At 41.1% G+C, this 23732-nt stretch overlaps 1 protein-coding gene across 1 annotated transcript in view; it reads left to right on the top strand.

Annotated features, from left to right (window-relative positions):
* LOC144673021 (E3 ubiquitin-protein ligase MGRN1-like) overlaps window positions 1-23732 on the top strand; it is a gene marked incomplete at its 5' end in the record, with an annotated part of 136732 nt that overhangs the window by 5688 nt on the left and 107312 nt on the right. The window lies entirely within an intron of this gene.

Raw genomic sequence — 23732 nt, 5'->3', positions numbered from 1 at the left:
AAGACATAAACAGGCAATGGAATGGTCAGACAGGTGGGAGATGAATTTAATGCAGATAAATGTGAAGTGATGCATTTTGGAAGGAAGAATGAGGAAAGGCAATATAAGATAAAGGGTACTATTCCAAAGTGGGTGTAAGAGCAGGGTGACCTGGGGTATATGTGCACAAATAGCTGAAGGTGGTAGGGCAGTTGAGAAAACAGTTAATACATCTTACTGGATTCTGGGCTTTATATATAGCTGTTCCAGTACAGCTAAAACGCTGGCGTCTACACAGCAATGTGGAAAATTGCCCAGTTGTATCCTGTGCACAAAAAAGCAGGACAAATCCAACTACTGCCCCATCAGCCTACTCTCGATCATGGTGAAGTGACGGAAGGGGTCATCAACAGTGCCATCAAGCGGCGTTTGCTTATTAAAACCTGCTCACTGACATTCAACTTGGGTCCTGCCAGGGCCACTCAGCTTCTGACTTCATGACAGCCTTGGGTCAAACATGGACAAAAGAGCTGAACTACAGAGGTGAGGTGAGAGTGACTGCCCTTGACATCAAGGCAGCATTTGACAGAGTGTGACTTCAAGGAGCCCCAGCAAAACTGGGGTCAGTGGGAATTGGGGAAAATTTTCTGCTGGTTGGAGTCATACCTAGCAGAAAGGAAGATGGTTGTAGTTGTTGGAGGTCAATCATCTCAGTTCCAGGACATCATGGCAAGAGTTCCTCAGGGTACTGTCCTAGACCCAACTATCTTAAGCTGCTTCATCAATGATCCTTCTTTCCATCATAAGGTCAGAAGTGGGAATGTTCGCTGATGATTGCACAATATTCAGCACCATTCACGACTTCTTAGATACTGAAGCAGTCAAGTCCAAATGCAGCAAGACCTGGACAATAATCCAGGCTTGGGCTGACAAGTGGCAAGTAACATTTGCGCCACACAAGTGCCAGGCAATGACCATTTCCAACAAGAGAGAATCTTACCATTGACCAGAAACTGAACTGGACTAGCTAAATAAACATTGGCTACAAGAGCAGGTCAGAGGTTAGGAATCCTACAGCAAGTAACTCAACTCCTGACTCTCCAAAGTCTGCCCACCATCTCCAAGGCACAAGTCAGGAGTGTGATAGGATACTCTCCACTTCCATGGATGAGTGCAGTTCCAACAACACTAAAGAAGCTTGATATCACCCTGGATAAAACAGCCCTCTTGATTGGCACCTCATCCACAAACATTCACTCCCTCCACTACTGATGCACAGTAGCAGCAGTGTGTACCATCTACAAGATGCACTGCAGGAATCATCAAGCCTTCCTCGATAGCACCTTCCAAACCGACAACCACTACCATCTAAACGAGTAAGGGCAGTAGGCACATGGGAACACCACCACCTGGAAGTTCCCCTCCAAGCCACTCACCAATCTGACTTGGAAATATATCTCCGTTCCTTCACTGTTGCTGGGTCAAAATCCTGGAACTCCCTCCCTAACAGCATTGTGGGTGCACCTGCAATACATGGACTGCAGTGGTTCAAAAAGGCAGCTCACCACCATCCTCCATGTGCTGGCTTAGGAGGTTAAGGTGAATACCTATAAAACACTGGTTCAGCCTCAACTGGAGTATTTTGTCTGTGCACTGCACTTTTGGAAGGATGTGAAGACTTTAGAAAAGGTACAGAAAGGTTCCTGGAATTAGGGATTTAAATTATGTGGCTAGTTTGACTAAGCTGGGACTGCTCTCCTTAGAGCAGAGAAGATTAAGGGGAGATTTGATGGAGGTTTGCAAAATCATGAGTGGTCTGGACAGAGTGGATGGGGAGAAACTGCTCCAATTGATGGAAGGGCTAAGAACCAGAAGTCATTGACAAAAGGTGATTGGCAAAAGAACAACAGGCAACATGAGGAAAAACTTTTTTTTAAGTGGCAGATGGTTAGGACTTGGAATGCACTGCCTGAGAGTGTGGTGGAGGGAGGGTCAAATGTGGCTTTCAAAAGAGAATTGGATAATTATCTGAAGAGCAAAATTTGCAGAGCTTTGGGGAAAAGACCAGGATGTGTGGGACTAGGTGAGTTGCTCTTAGAGAGGTGGCAGAGACAAAGCAGGCTGAATGGCCTGTGTTATAGCCATTCGATGAAGATAAATACAATGGGAAAACAAATTTATTAATGCGCAGAGTAAATTAATTGGGAGAACTTCTAAATATTTCACAGATGTCTGATATTGTGCCAGACAGTTCTGATGGAAGATATATATTTTAGGGAAGCAGATCAAAAAGTGCAATAAAATGTTGAATGCCTGCCACGTAGCATAATACAAGTATCTATTATGTATTTGTTTATAGTGAAATAAAGCTTCTGGTGTATTGCAACACTTATTTTAAGTGCAGTATGAAAGCTTACCTCTGAGCAATTGATTTGAAAGTGCTTTATGAAATATACTTGTCAATCGTATAGTCTACATGGCCAATGGACAATGCAAATGACATTTCATCGAATAAAAGAAATGTTGCTTTGGTGATTGTAACTGAACCGAGATATTTTTATGTGGGATGTTGAACTTGATAAATAGAGGTATACAGCACAAGAGCAAAGAAGTTATGTTGAATCTATATAAAATGCCAGTTTGGCTCCAGCTGGAATATTGGTGCCAGTTCTGGGCATTGCATATTAGGAAGGACGGGAAGGATACAGAAGAGTTTTACTAAAATAGTTCCAAGGATGAGGGATTACAGTTATGTAGAGAGACTGGAGAAGCTGGGGTTCTTCTCCTTAGAGCAGAGAAGACAAAGAGGAGATTTACTCGAGGTGTTTAAAATCATGGAGGGTTTAGATAGTCAATAAAGAGAAACTGTTTCTAATGGTTGATAACCAAAGGACAGAGATTTAAGGTGATTGGCAAAAGAACCAGAACATGAAGAGTACTTTTTTCCTCGAGTGGTTAGAATTTGGACTGAGCTGCCTTAAAAAAAAATTGCAGGGGCATGGGAGACGAGCAGGAGAGTGGAACTAACTCCCGAGTCCCTGCAGCGCTGCCCGCCACTTTTTGACAAAGGTGCCGTTTGTCGGGTAAAGCCTCGGCGTATTATTTCCTTACCTTTCTCTCCCCTCTATAGGTCTCCCTCTGTGCATTGTGTCTAAATGCCAACTGCTGCTGCAGTCTTCCATGCAGATTGTTTGCTTTTCTTCCCTCCTCTCACTCTGTACTTTAACCAAAACATGTACAATCAGAGTCCTGGCTCTGAGCCACTCTCATTGAACCCCAATTGACAAATCAACGTGGCCATTGCTCTTCCTGACTCCAATTCAGATTGGCCTATTATCACGTGAGCCCTTTTTTCCTTCCACACTTTCTCGTAATTTTTGGCGAAACCCTTGAAACTTTCTCTCAGACTCCAAGAAGGCTGCAAATCCTGATTGAGGACCACCACTCTAGACATTCCAGGGGAAACCCAAGATCATGTTAGACCCCTTCATTATGTAAATGAGAAACTCATCACCCATTAAGGGACCCTGATCACTTCAGCATGTTCCTGCAACTGCCAGTCAAGGGTAAGTTTTTTGTTTCTTTTGGGAAAAAGAAGAGACCCTCTTATGGAGCCAAGAATAGCTTCGAGCTTCCCAAACCCCACAGGTGTTACAACACTGTCACATGTCTCTTACCTTCTCTCCTCTTTACCCTCCTCACTGCCCACTCCAACCCCACTCTAGGACTTAGCTGAGGGTTGTTGCTAGCAAAGCAGATGGCCCGAAATTGATGTAGAGGCAGAGCACTACAGTTATCCAAATGATGCCTAAGGACTAATTTCAATCGAGCCTTGGTTCTCATATTTTAGGGAATGTGCTGCCTCTGCAGCACTAAGACTAGTTTCTACCCTATTGCCTCATATGTTATTCCTATCCCAGGTTATAGGCAAAGAGCAGGAAACTGAGGCCAGAACATATGGCTCCAGTATGGGAGGTGGCAGTGAGCTGCGATGGTCCTTCTCTGATTTTTATTTGATAAGCAAATACAGTGTTCTGCAAAGATTTTATACAATATCCTGGAAGAATTTGGGTTTATTCATACAATTAAAGAATCCAGGCTTGTTTCTCCACACTTCGACTTTGAATGGACTTGATCCAAAATGTTTCCAATCCAATATCTTGGTTAGATAATGAAGTTTAAAATTAATTTTCATAGGACAAATGGAAATATAACAGCAGGATAACCGTGATTACATCTTTGGGACATTCTGTTTAAGTACTGGGATAGGTCAGTTATAGAATCTGATTTGCAGCTAGTAGTGAGATGCATATAGGGAAAATCAAAATCTGATCACCCGTCATCAAGAGAAAGCATAGTGCTGCGTTTTAGAACCTTAGAAAAGTTATGGTGCAGAAAGAGGCCATTCAGCCCATCATGTCTGTACTGGCCATAAAAAGAGAAAAAAGAAGCTAGCGGCTCATTTTTAATCCCACTTTCCAGCACCTGGTCCGTATAATTGCAGGTTATAGCACTTCAGATGCAATTCCAGGTACCTTTTAAATGAGTAGAGTGTTTCAGGTTCAACCACCAGTTTAGGCAGTGAATTGCAGGGGCTCACCACCCTCTGGGTGAAAAAGATTTTCGTCATGTCCCCTCTAATCCTTTTACCAATCACCTTAAATCTATGCCCACTGGTAATTGACCCCTCAGCTAGGGAAAAGGGGTTTTTACTGTCTACCCTATCTAGGCCCCTTATAATTTTGTACACCTCTATTAGGTCACTGCTCAGCCTCCTCTGCTGTAAGGAAAACAACCCTAGTCTATCCAGTCTTTCGTCATACCTGCAATTTTCATGCCCTGCAGCATTCTTGTAAATCTCCTCTGTACTCTCTCCAGAGCAATTATATCCTTCCTGTAATGTGGTGACCAGAACTGTACACAATTCCAGCTGTGGCCTAACCAGTATTTTATACAGTTCCAACATTACATCCCTGCTTTTGTATTCAATACCTCTTCCAATAAAGGAAGGTAGTCCATATACTTTGTTTACCACTTTATCTACCTGTCCTACCACCTTCAGGGATCTGTGGACATTTACTCCAAGGTCTGTCACTTCCTCAACCCCTCTCAATATACTCCCAATTATTTAGTATTTCCTTGTTTTGTTTGCCCTCCCCAAATGCATTACCTTACACTTCTCTGGATTGAATTCCATTTGCCACTTTTCTGCCCACACAACCAAACCATTGATATCATTCAAGTGGGCCAATTACCACTCCATCAGTCTATTCTCGATCATTAGTAAAGTGTTGGAAGGGGTTATCAACAGTGTTATCAAGAGGCACTTGCTTAGCAATAACCTGCTCACTGATGCCCAGTTTGGGTTCCGCCAGGGCCACTCAGCTCCTGACCTAATTACAGCCTTGGTTCAAATGTGGACAAAAGAGCTGAGCTCCCGAGGTGAGGTGAGAGCGAATGCCCTTGCCATTAAGACCGCATTTGACAGAGTGTGGCATCAAGGAGCCCTAGCAAAACTAGAGTCAATGGGAATCAGGGGGAAAACTCTCCTCTGGTTGGAGTCATACTGAATTCAAAGTAAGATGGATGTGGTTATTGGAGGTTAGTCATCTTAGCTCCAGGACATCGCTGCAGAGTTCCTCAGGGTAGTGTCCTAGGTCCAACCATCTTCAGCTGCTTCATCAATGACCTTCCTTCCATCATAAGGTCAGAAGTGAGGATGTGCAGTGATGATTGCACAATGTTCAACACCATTGGCGACTCGTCAGATAATGAAGCAGGCCATGTCCAAATGCAGCAAGACCAGGACAATACCCACATTTGGGCAAGTAACATTCACGCCACACAAGCGTCAGGCAATGACCATCTCCAATAAGAGAGAATCTAACCAACGCACCTTGACGTTCAATGGCATTACCATCACTGAACTCCCCACTATCAACATCCTGGGGATACCATTGACCAGAAACTGAACTGGACCAGCCATATAAATACTGTGGATGCAAGAGCAGGTCAGAGACTAGGAATCCTGTGACGAGTAACTCGCCTCCTGACTCCCCAAGCCTGCCCACCATCTAAAAGGCACAAGTCAGGAGTGTGATGGAATACTCCCCACTTGCCTGGATGAGTGCAGTTCCCACAGCACTCAAGAAGTTTGACACCATCCAGGACAAAGCAGATTGGCACTCCATCCACAAACATTCACCCCCTCCACCACCGAAGCACAGTAGCAGCAGTGTGTACCAGTTACAAGATGCACTGCAGGAATTCACCAAGGCTCTTTAGACAGCACCTTCCAAACCCACGGCCAGTGCCATCTAGAAGGACAAAGGCAGCAGATGGATGGGAACACCACCACCTGGAAGTTCCATTCCAAGTCACTCACTATCCTGACTTGGAAATATATCTCCGTTCCTTCGCTGTTGCTGGGTCAAAATCCTAGAACTCCCTTCCTAACATCACTGTGGGTGTACCTACACCACATGGATTGCAGCGGTTCAAGAAGGCAGTTCACCACCACCTTCTCAAAGGCAACTAGAGATGGGCAATAAATAGTGGCCCAGCCAGCGAAGCCAACATCTTGTGAATGAATAATAATTAAAAAAATGAAAATTCTGGAGTCAGCAGCTATTCTCTTCGCTATCAACCACACGGCCAATTTTTGTGTCATCTGCGAATTTCCCAATCATGCCTCCCTTCTTGAATATAAAAGAAGCAGTTCTTTTGGAAAAGAACAACAAGATTTGGCTGTATATTAAATGAAATTGCATGAAAGCACTTGGCAAAGAGGGAGTACACACTTGACATGCTACAGAAATTAAATATTTTATTCAAAGTGCAAAAATGCCACCATAAATAAGCTTTTATAAAAGAATGTAAAGATTGGGAACTGTAATAGCTGCTGTAAATGGGTTTAACTTTAATAAAAGGTAGACTGTTGGGACTTGAAATAAAAATAGAAAACACAAATATTTCAGTTGATTGGTCAGCACCTGTAGAGAAAAGGCCTCAGAACTTAACTATTGACCTTGATGGAAACCTTGAGTTCTGATTCTTTTTTTAATCCTTTGATAGCACAACAGTACTGAATCATGTCAATTAATGATATGAGTGCACTGCTCTTTTAATTTCAGCTAACACTCTTACTGATTCTAATGTAGTCTTTTGTCAAATGCCTGATGCATAGTTGTACTAACAATGAGAAATTATTTTCAGAGTGAAGCTTGTGCTGTGCAATCCCACAAGGGAGCAGTTATGTTGAAAATGATTCCCCAGATAATGATATGCCACTGTACTATATGCTTTTAACTTCGTGAGTTTGAGTCTTAAGTACAGCTAACCCTGAAACTTCAAAGGAGCTCGTGAAAAATTTTTGAAGAATTTTGTACTACGTATATATAAGCTACCCTTTGAGCTGGTAACACAGCACAATTTCATTATCAAGAGTGGAATACATCAAGGGTTCTGATTACATTTTGAGTACTGATATGTGTTCCATGTAGGCAATTAATGCATCACAGCAGATTATGTAGATGCTAGAAGTAATTAAATGCCGACACTGGCTGGATGTTTTAACTAGTATAATTAAAATATAAGTACTAGAAACATTTGAAACAGTGTGATGTATAGTTAAGCTATTCAAAAAAACCCTCTATCAGATATCAAGGAAGTAATAAAACGCTACAATTAATTATTGGCAATTGTGCATTTCTGAATCTAGACATGGGTCCAGATTTTCCTTTTGAGTTGGTGAAATGCGAACTGTGCCTCTTTGCTGTTTACGAAATGCACACCCACTCATGTTTGAGTGCCCTGCATTTTTGTTTTTTTTAAGAAACTGGCCCATGTGCAGTTTGCAAGCCACAATACAATGTGAAGCAGACTGGTTTGAAGGTCTGACTTGATCCTCAGGGATAACAGCTCGACTCCCAACATCATTCTTGTGCCACCTAAACCCTCATATCCCCCATGCCTCCCATGTGTTCTCCTTAGCCACTGACCCCTCCTACTTTGTGCAGGCCTCAGGAATCATGAAATAGCATGGTTGCAGGTGAAAAAAAATTAAACCTTTAACAATCTAATAACCTTTAACAATCTAATAAAACTCTTATTCAAACCCTTATTATTGATGTTGCAAAAAAAAACTTTAGTCATATAGAAAAAAGTTTAATCCCTTAAGTGGTCATTAAGTAGTGTAAACAAACAACCCGTGTATTCAGGAACCACATCGGAAGCAGATTATGTTATTACAACCTCTTAAAACTGTCAAACTACTCCCTGAGCAGCTATAAGAACATAAGTCATAGGAGCAGAAGTAGGCCATTTGGCCCATCGAGCCTGCTCCGCCATTCAATGAGATAATGGCTGATATGATGATCTTCAACTCCAGTTTCCTGCCTTTTCCCCATAACCTTTGATTCCCTTACTGATTAAAATTCTGTCTATCTCAGCCTTGAATATGCTTAACGTTCCAGCCTCAAGAGCCCTCTGCGGTAAAGAATTCCACGGATTCATTACCCTCTGAAAGAAGAAATTCCTCCTCATCTCTGTTTTAAATGGGTGCCGCCTTACTCTGAGATTATGCCCCCTGGTCCTAGACTCTCCCACGACGGGAAACAACCTCTCAGCATCTACCCTGTCAAGCCCCCTAAGAATCTTGTATGTTTCAATAAGGTTGCTCCTCATTCTTCTAAACTCCAGTGAGTATAGGCCCAACCTACTCAACCTCTCCTCATAAGAAAATCCCTCCATACCAGGGCTCAACCTAGTGAACCTTCTCTGGGCTGCCTCCAATGCCAGTATATCTTTCCTCAGATAAGGGGACCAAAACTGTTCACATTATTCGAGGTGTTGTCTAACTAGTGCCTTGTATAGTTTTAGCAACTTCCCTATTTTTATATTCCATTCCCTTTGAAATAAAGGCCAACATTCCATTTGACTTCCCTATTACCTGATGAACTTGTATGCTAGCTTTTTGTGATTCATGCATGAGGACTCCCAAATCCCTCTGTGCTGCAGCTTTCTGCAGTCTTTCTCCATTTAAGTAATATTCAGTTCTCTATTCTTCCTGCCAATGTGCATAACCTCACATTTTCCCACATTATGTTCCATCTGCCAAGTTTTTGCCCACTCACTTAACCTGTCTATATTCCTTTGTAGACTGTGTCATCCTCACCACTTGCCTTCCCACCTATTTTTGCAAACATGGTGATAGTACATTCACTTTTCTCATCTAAGTCATTAATATATATAGTAAATAATTGTGGCCCCAGCACTGATCCCTATGGCATTCCACTAGTTACTGGTTGCCATCCTGAAAATGCCCCTGTATCCCAACTCTCTATTAGTTAGCCAATCCTCTATCCATGCTAATATTCTACCCCTAACACCATGAACTCTTATTTTATTAAGTAGCCTTATGTGCGGTACCTTATCGAATGCGTTTTGGAAATCCAAATATATTACAACCACTGGTTCCCCTTTAAATATCCTGCTGTTACCAACTCAAAGAACTCTAATAAATTTGTCAGGCATGATTTCCCCTTCAGAAAGCCATGCTGACTCTGCTTGACTATATTATGCATTTCTAAATGCTCTGCTATTACATCCTTTATAATAGACTAACATTTTCTCAATGACGGATGTTAAGCTAACTGGCCTATAGTTACCTGTTTTTTGTTTCCCTCCCTATTTTGAATAAGGGCATTGCATTGGCAGTTTTCCAATCTTCTGGGATTTTTCCAGAATCTAAGGATTCTTGGAAGATTACTACCAGTGCATCCGCTATCTGTGTAGCTACTTCCTTCAATATCCTAGGATGCAACCCACCAGGTCGAAGAGACTTATCGGCCTTTAGCCCATTAATTTCTCTAGTACTTTTTCTCTAGTGATAGTTATTGTATTTATTTCCTCCTCCCCCCCTTTTGCCTCTTGATTATTTAGTATTTTTGGAATGCTGTTAGGGTCTTCTACCGTGAAGACTGATGCAAAGTATTTATTTAACTCCTCTGCCATTTTCTGGTTCCCCATAATTATTTCTCCAGCCTCATTCTCTAAGGGGCCTATGTTCATGTTGGCCTCTCTTCCTTTTTATATATTTAAAGAAACTCTTGCTGTCTGTTTTTATATTACTTGCTAGTTTACCCTCAAGAGTTTATTTTCTCCCTCATTATTTTTTTGGTCATCTTCTGGTGGTTTTGAAAACTTTCCCAATCCACTGGCTTACCACTAATCTTTGCCACATTGTATGTTTTTTCTTTCATTTTGATACTATCATTAACTCCCTTGGTTAACTTACCAAGGCTTACCCCCTTCCTAGAATCCTTCTTTCTCACTGGGCTATATCTTTGTTGTGAGTCATAAACTATTTTCTTAAATGCCTGCCATTGTTCGACAACCATCTTTTCTGAGAAACTCCTTTCCCAGTCCACTCCCGCCAACTCTGCCCTCATTCCTTTGTAATTACCTTATTTAAGTTAAGCACAGTTGTTTCTGACCCAAGTTTTGCATTCTCAAACTGAATGCTAAATTCTACCATGTTATGATCACTGTTTCCTGGGGGATCTTTTACTCTGAGATCATTTATTAAACGTGCCTCATTACACATTACTGGATTCAAAATAGCCTGATCCCTGGTTGGATCCACAACATATTGTTATAAGAAACTGTCCTGAATACATTCTATTAATTCTTGCTCGTGGCTACCTCTGCCAATTTGATTTTCCCAATCTACATGAAGATTAAAGTCACCCATGATTAATGTACTGTCTTTTTTTTACATGCTCTCATTATCTCCTGACTTATTCTCTGTCCTACAGTGTAGCTACTGTTATGGGACCTATAGACTACGTCCACCAGTGTCGTCTTCCCTTTGTTATTTCTTCCACCCACATGGATTCTACATCTTTCGATCCAAGATCATTTCTTGCTATCGTACTTATTCCATCTCGTACTAACAAAGCTACCCCACCATCCTTTCCTTCTTGCCTGTCCTGTTGAAAAGTCACATACCCTGAATATTTACTTCCCAGCTTTGATCATTTTGTGACCAAGATCATACTCATTAACCATTTATTTTGTCTTTTTACCATTTTTTCCCTCTGACCCTATTTGCTGCTTTTCTTTGTTTGTATACACAGTCCCTTCCTGTTACACTCTGGGTATCATTACCTAATTAGCTGTCCTGCAATGCTGCCATATCCTTTTGCTTTGTTAGCCTACATGCAACCTTTCCAGAACACCCCACCCCCAAAATTTAGTTTACTGCCCTCTCTACAGCCCTAGTTATTCAATTCGCCAGGACACTGGTCTGAGCATGGTTCAAGTGAAGCCCATCCCACCAGAACAGCTCCTTTCTACCCCAGTCCTGGTGCCAGTGCCCCATTAACTGAAACCCATTTCTCCCACATCACTCCTTGAGCCACACATTTAACTCCTTGATTTTACTTACCCTATGCCAGTTTGCCTGTGGCTCAGGTAGTAACCCTAACATTATTACCTTGGAGGTTCTGCTTTTTAATTTAGCTCCTGACTGTTCAAATTCTTTTCTGGTCCTATCAATGCCATTGATACCAACGTGGGTGATGACAACTGCATCCCTCCCCTCCCACTCCAAGCTCCTCTCTAGCCCTGAGGAGATGTGCTTAACTTTGGCACCAGGCAGGCAACAAAGCCTTGGAGACTCATGCTCATGGCTGCAGAGAACAGCATCTAATTATACTGTCCCCTACTACCACTACATTCCTATTTCCTCCCCCCACTTGAATGGCTCCCTGTACCATGATGCTGTGATCAGTTCGCTCATCCTCCCTGCAATGCCCGCTGTCATCCATACAGCTTGCAAGAACCTCGTAACTGTTGGTCAGTTGCAGGGGCTGAGGCTCCTTGAACGCTACCCCCTGGGTCCCCATATTTGCTTTGCCTGCAGTCACACCTTCCTGTCCCTGAACGCAGACCAAATTTGAATGATCTAATCTAAGGAGTTTGATCACCTCCTGGAGTAAAGTGGCCAGGTAACTTTCCCCCTCCCTGATGTGGCGCAAGCTTGGACTCCAGCTCCTTAACTCAGATCCGAAGTTCCTCGAGCTGCAAACATTTACTACAGCTGTGTTCAACCCCACATGCTGCAGCAGCAACACACCACCCATCCTGCCATTGCTATCTTATTTTATTTAATTAATTAATTACCCTCGTATCCTTGCTGTTTACACTTGAAGAATCCCACGCTCTTTACACTTTAACGGTGTGTAAAAAATTTAGAATATCGATCTTTAACTTAAGCTATTTTTAAGAAAAAGAAAAAAAAGACTAGAGACCTAAACACAAACTGAAGACCTTATTTTAAAGGCCAGAAATACTCACCAATGCTACTCACCAAACGGCTGCTCTCCGCGCTTTTTAGTAGTCTTTCGCATCTCTCTTCATGCTCTTTAATGGTGTTTCACTCTTCTCGTACTCTCTCACTGTTAATGGCCATGCTGCCCCTCTCACAGTCACTCACTGTTGATGGCCCCGCTGCTCCTCTTGCACTCTCACGGTTAAATGGCATGCTACTCCTCTCGCACTCACTCACTGTTAAAGGCCCCACTGCTCCTCCTGCACACTTTCACTGTTAATGGCCCTGCTGCTCCTCCCGCACTTTCGCACTATTAATGGCCCCGCTGCTCCTCCCGCACTCTCTCACTGTTAAAGGCCCCGCTGCTCTTCTCACAATCTCTCACTGTTAATGGCCCCGCTGCTCCTCTTGCACTCTTGCACTATTAATGGCCCTGCTGCTGCTCTCATTCTCTGACTGTTAAAGGCCACGCTACTCCTCTCACACTGTCTCACTGTTAAAGGCCCTGCTGCTCCTCTCACTCTCTCACTGTTAAAGGCCATGCTGCCCCTCTCACAGCCATTCACTGTTAATGGCCCCGCTGCTCCTCTCGCTTTCTCAACGTTAATGGCCATGCTGCACCACTCACACCCATCTCAACAGAGCTGAGCACCCCAGTAGCCTTTGAAACTCAACCAAGCATTCAATGGCCACAGCTATCAAAACATTAGCTTTCAGCTCCAGACCCTCTGAAGCTGAAAGAACAGATGGTGATTCACTTCCATTTCAAATCAGATTGCCTGTTAATCAGTGGAGTGGAACAGGCAATTAGATTTTTATTAACCTTCAACAGTTGGGCAATTTCTTTCAAAGTAAAAGATATCTATCCATTTAAATTTCAGTCTAAAATATGACAGGAGAGTTTACCAGCACATTCTTCTTGAGTTTTGAATGCATTATTGCATTTTCTCCATTGGGATAAGTACTGTAATGCATGTCAACACTTGCACAATGGCAGTCAATGTAATGGCTAACTTACCTTTGCAGGACAGAGCCCTATGATCAATCACTGCACTAAAAGCACATTTACATTGCAATGCAGCATCTAATAGTGACATTTAAAAGTGTCAAGATATTTAACATTTAGCTGTCAGAATGTTCCTCAGCGGGTTTCCTGCAGTAGTCACAAAGTCCCCAAGGAAGTGAGGTTTTTTTGGGGGAGGGGGGGGTTTCTGAAACACGCACCAGCACACGAAAATGGCATGGGGAGAGAGATTCAAATTTCCTACAATCCTCGCAGTGGTGACCCTGACCTTGGAAGAGGTGCGTGTGCACCTGCGAAAAGGTCAGGTAGAAATGGCGTGGAGTCAGAAAGGCAGAGGAAGTTTGTTTTTGCAGGCAAAAAAAAACAATTTCCGGTTTCCTGACTAGATTCCCACCTCTGTTGGGAGATGAAAATCTGGCCCATGGTGTTTGGGGAAGACAACTATGGAGAAGTGCTTTCAATAAGTTTTTTCCTCTAATAGGTTATGCATTTTTAAGACATCTTTATTTTCAAAGGAAGTCAAAACTAGGGACTTCTTTGTAGAAACTACAAGATATCAACTTTTTTAGAAGCATGTCCTTCTGATGTCAGGCAAAAGACCTGTTTAAAGCTAACATCCATACTGCCTTGTGGAAATTTCCGAAAGGATCACCTAACTGACCTCTGTGGGATGGATCCTCCAAATTTCCTGCAACTAAATATTGGGAAAACTGAAACCATTGCCCTCGGTCACTGCCACAAACTTCGTTTCCTAGCCACCCCCTCTATCTCTCTCCGTGGCAACTCTGAGGCAGAACTGGATGGTTCACAGCCTGTCATATTTGACCTATGAGGAGCTTCTGACTGTGTATTTGCTGCAACACCAAGACCATCTGTTCAACCTCTACAACTCTGCCTCTGTCTCAGGTCATCTGCTGCTGAAACCCTCATCCGTGCCATTGTAACCTCGACTTAACAGTTCCAATGCTCACCTGGCCAATCTCCCTGTATTGGCTCCTACTCTGGAAATGGCTCAATTTTAACATTCGCATATAACAGAAAATGCTGGAAAGACTCGGCAAGTCTGGCAATATCTGTGGAGAGAGAAACAGAGTTAGCGTTTTGAGTGCGTATGCCTTCTTCAGAGCTGAAGAGAGGAAGGAATGTGATGAATTTTATACTATTGAGGGGGTGGGGGGGGAGGTGGGGGTGGTGATGGAGCAGGTGGAGCAAAATAGAAGGCCAGGGATAGGTGGGAGCTCAGGAGAGATTTGACAAGGATGTCATTGGACACAAGACAAAGGGAGTGTCAATAGTAGTGTTAAAAACTAAAAAAGGTGCTAATAGTGGCATAAAGGTAAGATAGCAGAATGGACATATCCTGCTATCTTACCTTTATGCCACCATTAGCACTTATGTTTTGCTTTCACAGAGCGCTGACCCTTTTTCTAAGAACAAGTTACGTATGGCCCTGTGGAGGGATGGGTTGGGGAATAAAATTTTATAAAGATCAAAATGGAGTTCATGGTCTGAAGTTATTGAACTCGATGCTAAGTCCAGAAGGCTGTTAAGTGCCTAGTCGGAAGATGAGGTGCTGTTCCTCCACTTTGCATTGGGCTTCACTGGAACATTGTAGCAGGTCAGAATGGAAACGTGGGCATGAGAGCAAGATGGTGAATTGAAATGGCATGCGACAGGAAGGCTGGGGCCATGCTTTCAGACTGAGTGAAGGTGCTCCGCAAAGCGGTCACCCAGTTTGGGTTTAGTCTCCCCAGTGTAGAGGAAACTGCATTGTGAGCAGCGAATGCAGTAGACCAAATTGAAGGAGGTGCTAGTGAAGCACTGCTTCACCTGAAAGTAATGTTTGGGGCCTTGGATGGTGAGGAGGGAGGAGGTAAAGTGCTACACCTTCTGGGATTGCATGGGAAGGTGTGGCGGGTAGGGGATGAGGTGTTGGGAGTGATGGAGAAGTGGACCAGGGTCCGTAAGCATGACCCCAACCCTCCTGTCACTTGTCATTTCAATTCAGAGTGAATCCGCCTGGTTTGAATTTAAACAGAGCTGGGCACCTAGTTGTTCCATGCTGCATTCTCAATGGCAATGCCTCCACCAGTCAGAGCCCACTTGCCAACCAATCAGTACTCTCTTCTCATGCAGTATTAAGTTGTTGTTCCCCTGTTACAGTTTGGTAGTTTCTTGTGAGCTATCCTGATGAGTGCAAGACAAGAAGCTTAGATAGCAGATAGCATGTCTCTTTTTTTCAGCAATACTCAAGTCCTGTAGTACTAAACAGCTATTTTATATAAATGTTTGTCAGAAAGCAGTGGCCCATGCAGTGAGTTAAAGTAGTATATTTTTTCTGCCTTTTGGGAGTTTGGATTGAATTTAGCACTGACTAGTGAGGTGAAAGTTTCTATCTGAAAACGAGTAATTGAAGTGCTAACTAAAATAGGCTTGGACAGTCTTAACCTAATTCTTGGTGGACATAGATACACAGTATAAAACCTTTCTTGTATTGACATTAAGCTGGCAGTCTTACTCCAGCTGGTACAAGGAAAACAAACTATCACCATGTACATAATTAAAGGAGAAATAGACTAACCTTAGCAAGGTTCCAATCCAATTTTACTTTGACATTTGAATAACAGTGGTTATTTTTTAATTTGGATTTAAATCCTGTTTTAATTACTTTCCAAACAATGGAGAAACAATGTAACAAGTCAGTGTTTTTAATGTATTTTAACTAATTAGAAATAGGTACTCTCTTAATTTGTTTTCATTTTGAACCTGTTAAGGGATGGAGAATTTCAGATATTTTCAGTATATAACTACCATGTCACCTCAAACCATTCTGGCCATCTTCAGCTTCTTCATCAGGGACTTTCCCTGAATTGTATGGTCAGAAGTTGGGATGTTTGCTGATTGCACAATGTTCAGCACCATTCGTGACTCCTCAGATACTGGAGCAGTCCATGTCCATATGCAGCGAGACCTGGACAACATTCAACCTTGGGCTAGTAAATGACAAGTAACATTTGTGCCACACAGTGCCAGGCAATGACCATTTCCAACAAAAGGGAATCTAACCATCTCCCCATGACATTCAGTGACATTACATCACTGAATCCCCCACTATCAATATCCTGGGGGTTACCATTGACCAGAGACTGAAATGGACCAGCCATATAAATACATGTGGCTACAAGAGCGGGTCAGAGGCTAGTAATTATGGGCTGAGTAACTCACCCCCTAACTCTACAAAGCTCGAATGTGTACTAGTGACATGTTGTCAGGTTGGAGCTGTTGATGCTGTTGTCTTTTGCCATTGCCCTCTTTGTTATTGTGCTTTTATTGATAAGTGATCCTGCCCTGTTGTATTGCAATTTCAAAAGCTAACCAACTGCAAATGATAGGTACAAAATATGAAAGAGATTGTAGACTGAATAATGATAAATAGAAATGAATTTTAGGGAAGGCTGCTGAAATTTATTGGGGTGAAGGGTTATGGTGGTGGGTGGTGTGCTTTAGATGAATGTTAGAGTTGGATAAGAGGTAAGCAGGACCTGGAAACATTATACATTAAAAGGAACAATTGACTCATACTGGGGCAGTTTATTTTAACAATAAGTTGTCAGCAACTAGTATACAAGGTTGGTTGCATCGTCTGGCTGAGAAGGCTCTAAATCGGCATAATAGGTTGTGAGGAACTGAAGCTCCATCTAATGGTATAGTTGAGGATCTGTGATAACTGACATAATATTGGGAAACCCTATTCATGTGCCACATAGGAGCGTGACAGGAAATGATGACGCACAAAAAGTAGTGTGGAACATTTATTGAATTATAGCTACACAATCATGTTTTTTTTTTACTTGAGGAGCAAAATGGTACGATTTTTAGTTAAGATGTCTTAGAACCTATTTTAATTATGTACCATTTATTTTGGGAACTGACTGAAAGGGTGTTGGAGACAGAAGCCCTCATACCATTTTAAAAAGTACTTGGATATACACTTAGTGCTGTAACCTACAAGGTTACAGACCAAGAACCAAAAGTGGGAATAGACTGCATGGCTCTTTGTCGCTTGTGTTATGAGATGGACCAAATGGTGGTCTCCTGTGCCCTGTTTCTGTGGCCTGAATCTTCTGGTCGGCGTTTGGGGGTGGGCCCTGCTTGCCGACGTGTATAATGATGCGTGGTGACATAGGGCGTGCATCCCGACGTCACCACGTGTCATTCCGATCCCAGTTCGGCGGGTGTGCACCAGAGTCGGCTGCGTGCCCGCCGAACTGCCAAAGGCCTATTAAAGCCATTTAAAAACTAGTTGAAATAATTAACAAGGCATCCAACCTTAAGGCTGGTGGACAGGCGAAGGGCCCAGGTGGCCTTCGCATTTTTCATGGAACCTCATCCACAGACGGGATGAGGTTTCATGAAGGGTGTGTAAATATAATAAAACTTTTAGTGAAATTCATTTACATGTCCCAGCTCATGTGACACTGTCACATGAGGGGACATATCCGAATAATTTAAAAAAATCTTTTCAGTTTTTCACAATGAAATTAAACTCCCTAAGGCAACTCCGTGCCTTAATTGGCCCACCCACGTAAAATGGTGGCGCACAACCGATCGAGAAAATTCTCCCCCATGATTCACTTTGTATAGTATTCCATTGTTTTAGACTTTTCGGTGTTGGTAAAGAGAAACAAAATGATTTTTAAGAAAGTAACTAAATTCAAACTATTCCTAATATCTGAGCATCATAGAATTGTGGTTTATGACTTTTGTTTTCATAAAATATTTTGAAGAGAACATCCATCTTTTTGTTTTTTAACGTTACGTTAGTTCCCAATTGAATGTGAATTTGGAACAATTTCTGGAATAAACTGATTTTTTTTTTAGTCTGTCCAGAACCGCGCAATTTTAGAGTTAGTTGCAGTGAGCTGTAACAACAGTATTGCACAAGATAATTACATTTATTCTGCATTCATTCTTAGTATTTTCTTTGCTTTATAGCCTTTGATCAATGAATTACAATAAGCTCTGTAGTAGTAACTCTGGGAAGAACTGCAGTATACTGAATTTTGTTCTTGTGACCTTTACTCGTTTGTGTTTGTTGATACTTGAGCTACATGTTTATGTAATTTTTGAAATATTTATAATTTCAATTGAAAACTGAGCATGTATAAAAGCACAACTGCCTTTTGATATTAAAAATAGTAAATTCTTTTGTATACTTTTATATACTAGATTCAAAACAATGGAGTATTCAGAATCTCTGCAATATTCTTGACCCATTAAACTATAAAGGTCTTGATGTTCTGTAATGTTGATTGCCCAATCTGTTCCCATCAGCTGTTTAAAAATATTTTGCTTTGATGAAAATAGTTTACCGCGCAGAACAAAGAAGTTAGTGGCCACAAACGCACACATTAGAGGCGGAGTGCAATTTTGTTTGTGAAATTGGCAGTAAGCTATTTAAATTCTTTTTTTTATGTGTCTGTCATCTTGCTCACCCATAGTGCTGTAAATTACACGTCACAATCCTTTAATCATAGTAACTGAAAAGGCTCTATTAGATTTTAGCCCGGCTTGGAATTAAATTACTTGTGATTTTTTTTTTGAAATTGGGCATTTTGAGACATGTTGAATCTACATGAACATCTAAACGTATTGAGTACCTTTATATTGCCTTGGCTTGCATTTGTTATAAGCCAGGCACATGGAAAAGAGTGAATTTTCAAATGTACGTTGTGTCCGTGCCCTTTCTTTCAGGTGGTATTGAGATGGAAATCCAGAATTAATTGCAACTGCTAGGCCAACCTTCTATCTGTATCAGTTCTTTAGGTTAGACATTGTACAGGTTGTTTACTGCAAAATTATAGCATTGGATTTAAGCTCCCTTACATGCTATTGGCTCTGTTGATTTTGAGCTCCATAGGTGCTGGTGCAGTTCAAGCGCTAATACTGACCACATTTTATAAAAAGGTGGGTGAGAATAGCCAAGCCCAAGCTCCCCATAAATATCTCTGGATGCGTTTGCATTGTCCAGTTGCTGCAACCCATAATTTAACATTTTGTTTATAATATTGTGTATGAATATGAGCCATGACATATCTCTGTTACTTGTTCCATTGTTCATAATAAAATATCAGCAGAGGTTTTTCTTTAACTAAATTTCAAATCTAGTCTACAGGTTGGTGTTATAATTTATTTTAATTGTTTCATATTTCATGCAGTTTAGATTATTAATTTAGACTTTAATTGTTATATTTTAAATTATACTGTTTAGACCTGGGAAAACTGAAAGTGATGGAAATATTCAGACGTCTGGCACAATCTGTGGAGAGTGAAACAGAGTTAACATTTCAGGCCATGACCTTTTATCAGAAGCTTCTGGTGAAAGGCCACTACCTGAAACGTTAACTCTGCTTCTCTCTCCACAGATGCTGCCAGACCTATTGATTATTTCCAGCATTTTCATCTTTTATTTGGGATTTTTTTTTTCAAGGCAATCTGGCAGAGTCAACATGGCTTTGTAAAAGGGAAATCATGTTTAACCAATTTATTGGAGTTCTTTGAAGGAGTCAATGTGCTGTGGTTAAAGGGTGGACTAAGTACTAAACTTAGATTTCCAGAAGGCATTTGATAAAGTGCCACATCAAAGGTTATTGCAGAAAATAAAAGCTCATGGTGTAGGGGGTAACATACTGGCATGGATAGAAGATTGGTTAACAGAGTTGGCATAAATGGGTCTTTTTCTGGTTGGCAGGATGTGACAAGTGGTGTGCCATAGGGATCAGTGCTGAGGCCTTAACTTTTCACAATTTATATAAATGACTTGGATGAAGGGACCGAAGGAATGGTGGCTAAATTTGCTGATGACACAAAGGTAGGAAAGTAAATTGTGAAAAGGATGTAAGGAGGCTACAAAGTGACATTCATAGGTTAAGTGAGTGGGCAAAGATTTGGCAAATGGAGTATAATGTGGGAAAATATGAAACCATTCATTTTGCAGGAAGAATAAAAAGGTAGCTTATTATCTAAATGGTGAGAGATTGCAGAACTCTGAGATTCAGAAGGATCTGGGTGTCCTAATGCATGAATCACAAAAGGTTAGTATGCAGGTACAGCAAGTAATTAGAAAAGCTAATAGAATGTTATCATTTATTGTGAGGGGAATTGAGTACAAAAGTAGGGAGGTTATGCTTCAGTTAAAACAGGGCATTGTTGAGACCACATCTGGAGTATTTTTTTTACAGTACTGGTCTCCTTATTTAAAGAAAGATGTAAATGTGTTAGAAGCAGTTCAGAGAAGGTTTACTAGACTAATAACACAAATGGGTGGGTTGTCTTATGTTGAAAGGCTGGACCGGTCAGGCTTGTATCCACTGGAATTTAGAAAAGCAAGAGCTGACTTAATTGAAACCTTTAAGATCATGAGGGGTATTGACAGAGTGGATGTGGAGAAGATGTTTCCTCTTGTGGGAGAATCTAGAACTAAGGGTCACTTTTTGAAAATAAGGGGTCGCTCATTTAAGACAGAGGAGTTTTTTTTCTCTGAGGGTTGAGAATCTTTGGAACTCTTCCTCAAAAGGCGGTGGAAGCAGAGTCTTTGAATATTTTAAAGGCAGAGCTAGACAGATTCCTGATTAACAAGGGGGTGAAAGGTTATCAGGGATAGGCAGGAATGTGGAGTTGAGGTTACATTCAGATCAGCCATGATCTTATTGAGTGGCGGAGCAGGCTTGAGGGGCTGAGTGGCCTTTTTCTGCTCCTAATTCGTATGTTCAATGTATGTTCGTATGATTTCCAATGTCAGTATTTTGCTTTTACACCAGTAATAGTGGCCCATTCCCGCCGCACTGAATGAACTGTTTCTACAATCGCACAATTACTAATTGTGACCACAGTTGGACAAATCTGTTAGTAATTATATCCTTGATTTCTTTCTAAAGGCTCTTGTCCCAGTCTATAGATTTTATTTAGATGTTACTTGTATATGTATGTGTATATATTATATATATGTTTGAATTTCGCAGTGTTGCTATTTGAAATGATAATGGCCTGGAATTTGTGGAGACTTGGACAGCGAACTCTCAATGTTTGCTGTCATAATCCTCTGATCTGACCATGACTCAGGATTCACTACAAGCGCAGATTATCATTGAAGTCCTGAATTTGCAGCCCATCATTCACTGCTCTGCCACATGATGCGCTGTGAATGTTCTCCCTCCAGAGCCAGCAATCAGCAAAATCAATTGAGCTGGCAAAAATTTCCCCTTTTGTGCTTGAATATCACTGTTGGAGACCCCATGAAAAGTTGAGCTTTGTTCCTAGAAGTGTAACAGAGTTTTCAAATAGATCTGAGTAATAACTATGGCTGTACAGCCAATTTGGCTCTGAAAAATAATTTTACATTTGTGGAATGTTTTTCAATGTCTCTATTATGATTAATTACTAGATTTTTAAAATTAGATTTTTAAATTCATGTATTTAAAGTTTGTTTATGATATTTCAGCTACCATAACCCCATGTTCATGTCCTAATCTTTATTATGTTGTCAGTAAAAATTTTAAGAGGGGAAGTGATTTGATTATTAGTGTGTTTCATTTCCTGGCTGGTTGCCTGAGAATTCTTTAATGCGATTGGCCACTTAGCTTCATGACATCGCTGCAGCTCAGTGCTGGAAACCCCAATTAAACTGTTTTACAGTCAATTGCACGTGGAAGGTGTTCTCATCACAGAGAACACTAGATCTCTCAGCTCTGCTTTCTTCGAGGTTGGCAGTGAATACCCTTGCTTTGGTACTAACTGCAAAATCCAGGCCACTATTTCCATTTATATAGCATCTCAAAGTGCTTCACAAAAGAATTATTTTTAAATCACGTGACAGTTGCTGTGTAGACAATTTTAACAGAATAACTGTATAAAGTGTCATTAATGTTTCTGTTTCTGCCCAAATCAAATGTACAGCATGTACAAACACTGTAGAGAACAAGTAGAATTATTTTTGTAAATTCTAATGTTTTAATTTCATACACTGTTTCCCAAATGTGTGATGAAGCTGTGAAGTACATTTTCATAATAAGTACAAGATGTTCTCAATGGAATTCTTAATCTAAAACTTGTTATAAAAATTATTAATAGTTGACCACACGTTAAATTTTAAATAATTAAACTGAATTCCTGGTGACAATGAACGTTATGACTTGGAGTTTTTTTATTTATTTGGCTGTAATTAAAAAATCAATGTATAGTAAAGCTGCCTAACAAAGTGAATTTTAGATAGCCAGTTGAGTTTAACTGAAATTTAAAGAAGTTTCCATTTGCATGTAAAATTTCAGTGTGTACTATTACTATCAGCATATTTAATATCTTAAGAATATAGAAAATTCCCTTCATAACTGATAATTGCCTTGCCAGACTCATTCTTAATTTACCACAAAGCCTCCTTCTTTTCCTCTTTTAGCCTCTGCACTGAGCAACTTATCAACCTCATTTGCCCAGGCTTTAATGTAGTTATGATGATGAAACTATCAGCTTTCACTACCGTTACTCCTCTGAAATTGACAGTAGCTTCTGTAGTCCGCACATGCACAGTTGAAATTAGAAATCCAGAAGTCGTCGTCAGTGATTCTAGGCAACCTTTCCATAGGGTGTGCCGTTGAGTCCTCCCAAGACTGTAATTAATTAGATATCAATGAACTGATGAGAACTTCCACTCTTGTGCTCTTCGTCTCACTGTAAAAGCCCTTGAAAAGTTGCATTACATTGAATGAGGTGTGATTGGGTTCTTAGTGGTGTACTAAGTTTGTAATTACTGCTAAATAGCCTCACTGGCTCTGAAAGAGTAAGTTTAAATTTGTTGATTCTGAATGTCCCCATTCATCCCAAAAATTCCATATTTAAAAATTTTTTTTGGAAAGTTTATTTGATATTTTAGCTTCTTTGTAAATCCCACCGATCATGCCCCAATCGTTTCACTACCTGTAAAATTTTAAAATTAAAAGTAAAAGAATTCAGCAGTTTTTACCTCCTGGTTTTCCGTCTGAGAGAATACTCCAGCGTGATTGGTTGTTTATTCTGCTTAATGACATCACTGTTGGTGGATGCCTAGCGATCCCCTTGACTTGACACCAGAAACAAATATCAGGAAAGGGGAGGTCTACACCAGGGAGATTGCCAGATCCTTGTGGGCAGCTTTCTTTGAGGCTAGCAGTGAATAGCCTTACTGCACTGCTGACAGCGAAATCCAGTCCAAATATTTCATACTCCGTCTTGACTTTCTTTCCCTGTCTCTTCTGAATTTGCTGTGTCTGTCGCCCTGCCTAAATCTCTTCCCGTATGTAAACACTGCTACCTACATTTGCCTCAGCCACTCTTCAAGGTAGTAGTTTCCACACTCTCACCATT

Source organism: Cetorhinus maximus, unplaced genomic scaffold (assembly GCF_964194155.1).
Source record: "Cetorhinus maximus unplaced genomic scaffold, sCetMax3.hap1.1 HAP1_SCAFFOLD_201, whole genome shotgun sequence".
Taxonomy (NCBI): Eukaryota; Metazoa; Chordata; class Chondrichthyes; order Lamniformes; family Cetorhinidae; genus Cetorhinus; species Cetorhinus maximus.
The sequence above is the reverse complement of the archived record's forward strand: the minus strand, read 5'-3'. Positions and strand labels throughout refer to the sequence as shown.